Below are 6,471 nucleotides of genomic sequence, written 5' to 3'. Positions count from 1 at the left end.
GTGTAACTGCACTCTGCACAATCCCAATGGTACATCATGGTGTGTGTCACTGTACTCTGCACAATCCCAATGGTACATCATGGTGTGTGTAACTGCACTCTGCACATTCCCAATGGTCCCATCATGGGGCGTGTAACTGTACTCTGCACAATCCCAATGGTACATCATGGGTGTGTAACTGCACTCTGCACATTCCCAATGGTACCTCATGGTGTGTGTCACTGTACTCTGCACAATCCCAATGGTACATCATGGTGTGTGTAAACTGCACTCTGCACATTCCCAATGGTACCTCATGGTGTGTAACTGCACTCTGCACAATTCTGATGGTCCATCATGGGGTGTGTAACTGCACTCTGCACAATCCCAATGGTCCCATCATGGGGCATGTAAACTGCACTCTGCACAATCCCAATGGTACATTATGTTGTGTGTTACTGCACTCTGCACAATCCCAATGGTCCCAACATGGGGCGTGTAACTGCACTCTGCACAATCCCAATGGTACATCATGGGTGTGTAATCTGCACTCTGCACAATCCCAATGGTCCCATCATGGTGTGTGTAAACTGCACTCTGCACAATCCCAATGGCACATCTTGGTGTGTGCATCTGCACTCTGCACAATCCCAATGGTACATCATGGTGTGTGTAACTGCACTCTGCACAATCCCAATGGTCCATCATGGGGCATGTATCTGCACTCTGCACAATCCCAATGGTACATCATGGTGTGTAACTGTACTCTGCACAATCCCAATGGTACATCATGGGTGTGTAACTGCACTCTGCACAATCCCAATGGTACATCATGGGCGTGTAACTGCACTCTGCACAATTCTGATGGTCCATCATGGGTGTGTAACTGCACTCTGCACAATTCTGATGGTCCATCATGGGGTGTGTAACTGCACTCTGCACAATTCTGATGGTCCATCATGGGTGTGTAAACTGCACTCTGCACAATTCTGATGGTCCATCATGGGGTGTGTAACTGCACTCTGCACAATCCCAATGGTTCATCATGGGCGTGTAACCACTCTGCACAATTCTGATGGTCCATCTTGGGGTGTGTAAACTGCATTCTGCACAATTCTGATGGTCCATCATGGGGTGTGTAAGTGCACTCTGCACAATCCCAATGGTCCATCATGGGTGTGTAACTGCACTCTGCCCAATCCCAATGGTACATCTTGGTGTGTGCAACTGCACTCTGCACAATCCCATTGGTACATCATGGGGTGTGAAGTTACATTCTCTACTTGGACATACATTCTTGTCATACTCGTTACCCAGTGCACGTGATGCAAAAAAGCGTGGTTAAACAATTGGTACATGAATAGAAAATCTAGTCCTTTAGTTTTTTCCATACTTTGTCTCTGAATTTGTCCTGATCTCACCTGCTCAGAGAGGAGCGAGATCAGATTGTTACTCTGTCTGCCTGTTGCCTGTCAGTGAAACAAAGATCAGATTGTTACTCTGTCTGCCTGTTGCCTGTCAGTGAAACAAAATTGGAAATTATTCCAAACTGGAAAGTCACAGTTTTTAAGGATGTCATAAAGGACACAAACAACAGGCACAAATAACTAATGTGATGTGTTAGATTGGGCGATGTAATAGACGCTGCCGGAAATGGCGGTAAAACACAGAATTCATTTATTTATACGACTTTTACAATATATTTTGATTTAAATTGAATTATTTCCTAGCACACTGTAGTACACAAATCGCCCCTGATAATACTTCCAATGACCTTCAGTTTTGCAGTTACTTCAATTTAAACAAGAGGGAGAATTCCTTTTTAATAAACATGTCTCCTACCAAGTTCCAGTTCGATATCAGTGAACACATCCCTTTATTTGGACGGTGTATAATGCCGCGTTCGGCGCCGAAAAAAGAAAAAAAATAACCTGATGTACATACATAATCATGTACAAAAGATGCATACGGCTTGTGTGCATATACAATATATTGTGGTTGTCTGCCTGGGATCTTTACAATTGCACTGGGCCATGGACTAACATCCAGGTAATGAGGCCTGCTGATCTGTGCTGATTCATGAAATGGCGGCACAAGGTTTAAACTACAACGGCACTCAGTGGAGAACATACCTCCGCCAGGTGATCAGTTTACGTTTTGTATCCCAGAGTAGACCAGAAAATCACAACACGGAATCACATTTAATCAAAATCATCCGTCCACAACTTTTTGAGATATCCTGCTTTGTATCGTTTTTGCCCTGTCTCCCAATGGTGAAGAATCACTTTAAAAATTCTACTAGCTGCATCCGGATCCGGATCTTCACCAAAATCGAATCGATTCTTCCTTGTCACACACACAACCTGTCCACCAAGTTTCGTCCCAGTCCATCCATAACCTTTTGAGATATCCTGCTACATGTTGGTTTTAGCCCTATCTCTCTATTATTTAAAATCATGTTACTATAATGTCCTGCTGATCTTTTACTGCTTGTGTTGCGAGAACAAGCTTTTTACCTGCAACATGTTGCTGATCGACAAGAGCTCCGCATCGTCCACTTTCTAAACTCCCCCTCCCCTCCTAAACTCCCCCTCACCCCTCCCCTCCTAAACTCCCCCCTCACCCCTCCCCTCCTAAACTCCCCCTCACCCCTCCCCTCCTAAACTCCCCCCTCACATCTCCCCTCCTAAACTCCCTCACTCCTCCCCTCATAAACTCCCCCCTCCCTTTCAATTCTCCCCACTTGCCCCCCCTCCCCTCCTAAACTCCCCCCTCACCCCTCCCCTCCTAAACTCCCCCCTCACCCCTCCCCTCCTAAACTCCCCCCTCCTAAACTCCCCTCACTCCTCCCCTCATAAACTCCCCCCTCCCTTTCAATTCTCCCCACTTGCCCCCCCTCCCCTCCTAAACTCCCCTCACCCCTCCCCTGCCAAACTCCCCCTCCCTTTCAATTCTCCCCACTCGCTCCTCCCCTCCCCTCCTAAACTCCCCCTCACTCCTCCCCTCATAAACTCCCCCTCCCTTTCAATTCTCCCCACTTGCCCCCCCTCCCCTCCTAAACTCCCCCCTCACCCCTCCCCTCCTAAACTCCCCTCCTAAACTCCCCTCACTCCTCCCCTCATAAACTCCCCCCTCCCTTTCAATTCTCCCCACTTGCCCCCCCTCCCCTCCTAAACTCCCCTCACCCCTCCCCTGCCAAACTCCCCCCTCCCTTTCAATTCTCCCCACTCGCTCCTCCCCTCCCCTCCTAAACTCCCCTCACTCCTCCCCTCATAAACTCCCCCCTCCCTTTCAATTCTCCCCACTTGCCCCCCCTCCCCTCCTAAACTCCCCTCACCCCTCCCCTGCCAAACTCCCCCCTCCCTTTCAATTCTCCCCACTCGCTCCTCCCCTCCCCTTCTAAACTCCCCCTCGCCTCTCTCCTCCCCCCTCACCCCTCCCCTCCAAATCTCCCCCATTGCCCCATCCCTTCAAATCTCTCCCATCCCCCTCCCCTTCAAACTCTCTCCTCACCCCTCCCCTTCAAAACTCCCTCCCCTTCAAATCTCCCCCCCCCTCTCCCCCACCATCTTTCTCCAATTCTCCAACAACGTTGGTGTTGTTGCTGTGGTTCTTGTTGGGGTATCGATTTTTGAAATGTGCATTGTGCACCCATTGGTCAGACAGCTCCCAGAACCAACCCACATTTGTCGCTTGACTCCACCCACCATGGCACCCAGACAAAATATTTTGGCCGCCATCTTGGTTTTCTGGTGGGCCGAAGACATCAGACCTGTAGGCCTCTGCTGATTATACACTGCCCGGGTTTGTTGGATCAGATTTCCATCAGCTTCGTTTCGGTCGAGAGTTACTCACGATAAGGGATCACCCAAAACAAATCGAATCATATGTCGAATATAAAACGGAGATGGCTGTCCGTTTGTCCGTTTGCAGATTACTGATTGGCTGTGTGAGGCTAGGCGCATTGTGATTGGCTCTTGGCAAGATTAAATAATGCACTTGTATCGTAAAGCCATATTAAAAGCTGATATTCGAAATAGGGCAAAATGGAGAAGATTGTCATGGGGACCGCAAGGCTAACCCCCGCTCCAGCAGGGAAAATGGCACTAAAATGCCTGTTGTTGTTTGTGTGTATTCGAAATCTGATTCCATATTTCACGATCGGAACCCAGAGCCTAAATAATTATGTTGAAATCCAAAATGAAATCGGGAAAATGTATTAGTCCTTGGTTTAGAATTTGCTGTTTTTTGTCCAAGTCATTCACGAACCAGCTGTCTATGCCTGACGTTCGACTGAAGGTGGCACAGGTGTGAAATGTATTAGTTCTTTGTTTAGAATTTGCTGTTTTTTGTCCAAGTCATTCACGAACCAGCTGTCCATTCCTGACGTTCGACTGAAGGTGGCACAGGTGTGTGAAATGTATTAGTTCTTGGTTTAGAATTTGCTGTTTTTTGTCCAAGTCATTCACGAACCAGCTGTCCATTCCTGACGTTCGACTGAAGGTGGCACAGGTATGTGAAATGTATTAGTTCTTGGTTTAGAATTTGCTGGTTTTTGTCCAAGTCATTCACGAACCAGCTGTCTATGCCTGACGTTCGACTGAAGGTGGCACAGGTATGTGAAATGTATTAGTTCATGGTTTAGAATTCGCCATTTGCACATCGTCTGTTTGCATCTGGCCCCACACCCATGAATAGCACGGGTACCTCACTAGAAATAAATGAACCCGGAATCACAAACCAGGCTTTATTTCCTGTGAAGGTTTTAAACCCTCAATGAAACCGCTGTGCGATTAACACTAATTAAATTTAAAAAACAAATACAGTAGCGTTCCGGTACCGAACTACATTCGCACGTATTCCTTATGCCCCCTTACCTTCTGCCTTCCCCCCGCGCTTTCATCCTCAATTTGTTCTTCATTCCTTGAAGGAACGAGAAAGGAAGGAATTATAATTTTCACCAACTCCCTCCCGCGCTTCCTTTGTCCTTCTGAATCTGAGCTTCCCTCCAGACTCCAGAGAGGGAAACGAATAAGACTTCCCTTCCTCATTCTGTTCTGACCTTCCTTCTTCAAAGGAAAGATGAAGGAAGGCTGTGTTTCTTTCTGGTTTGCGCTAAATCTGTGTTTCTTTCTTCCTGTTTTAACCTGCTTTGCTTGATTTCCTTCCGCCGCTTGTTCTGTATATATACTGTTACTGACGATACATGTACCGCGGTGTGTGTGTGTATATGTGTGTATGTGTGCGTGTGTATGTGTACGTGTGTGTATGTATGTATGCGTACGTGTGTGTGTGTGTGTGTGTGTGTGTGTGTGTGTGTGTGTGTGTGTGTGTGTGTGTGTGTGTGTGTGTGTGTGTGTGTGTGTGTGTGTGTGTGTGTGTGTGTGTGTGTGTGTGTGTGTGTGTGTGTGTGTGTGTATGTATATATATATTTGTACATGTATGTGTGTGTAGGTGTACATGTATGTGTGTGTATGTGTACGTGTGGGTATGTGTACATGTACGTGTGTGTATGTATGCGTACATGTATGTGTGTGTATGTATGTATGTGTATTTGTACATGTATGTGTGTGTATGTATGCGTGTGTGTACATGTACGTGTGTGTGTGTGTGTGTGTGTGTGTGTGTGTGTGTGTGTGTGTGTGTGTGTGTGTGTGTGTGTGTGTGTGTGTGTGTGTGTGTGTGTGTGTGTGTGTGTGTGTGTGAAAAAATATTAATTTGCTTAATATAAGTATGTTATGTTGATTGATGAATTATTTTTCAACAAAAACTGATCCCATTGCAATGAACACGACAAAGCATCTGAAAATGCAACGCCCGTCCTCGTCTTCTTTTTATTCAGAATTCTTCTGTATTTTAAACCAAATTTAAAAACCTTAAAAAAAGTGAACAATTTTATGCAACCTTGACCTTTGACCTTTTGATGTAAACATAACAATCAACCCCTAGCCTCCGATTGGTGAACCAATTCAATGGTCCAATATCCAAATTCTTAAAATTTCAGGTAATTCAGATGAAAATTGACGATTTTATGCAACCTTGACCTTTGACCTTTTGACCAAATTATTAATTTGGATTCTCCATTTTCTCATAATAAAGCTTTGGTGAAAATTTGATGACAAAGCTCAAATGGTAAATTGAACTGCAGGTCAATTGTATTAAAATTGATGATGTTAGGTGACGCTGACCTTTGACCTTTTGACAAAATTATTGATTTGGCTTCCCCATATTCTCATAATAAAACTATGTTGAAAATTTGATGACAATAGTGATGTGAAATGGTAAAAAAAGGTACACCCATGACAGACATACACATAAGTGATTGTAAATCCCCATCTCCTGCTGCGCAGGGGACGGCTAATTAACTCTAGGGGTTAAAGGGTTAATTAGCTGATTAGTTATACCAACGGTCCAACTGTATACTTGAGCCGCTCAACCAATTAGCTAACCTGATGTCACATGATGGACCTTTTTGAACTGAGGCTCTGAGGA

At 45.5% G+C, this 6,471-nt stretch overlaps 1 protein-coding gene across 1 annotated transcript in view; it reads right to left on the bottom strand.

Moving 5' to 3' along the window:
* Positions 1–4,953, bottom strand: part of LOC137427702 (divergent protein kinase domain 2A) — a 46,394-nt gene extending 41,441 nt beyond the window's left edge. The window contains exon 1 of the mRNA XM_068117379.2: positions 4,857–4,953. The gene's annotated coding sequence lies outside the window, so the exon portion shown is untranslated. The remainder of the gene's footprint in view (positions 1–4,856) is intronic.
* Positions 4,954–6,471: the final 1,518 nt, after the last annotated feature.

This window comes from Myxine glutinosa, chromosome 5 (assembly GCF_964187855.1).
Source record: "Myxine glutinosa chromosome 5, kmMyxGlut1.1, whole genome shotgun sequence".
Taxonomy (NCBI): domain Eukaryota; kingdom Metazoa; phylum Chordata; class Myxini; order Myxiniformes; family Myxinidae; genus Myxine; species Myxine glutinosa.
This window is presented reverse-complemented; position numbering and strand designations above follow the sequence as displayed.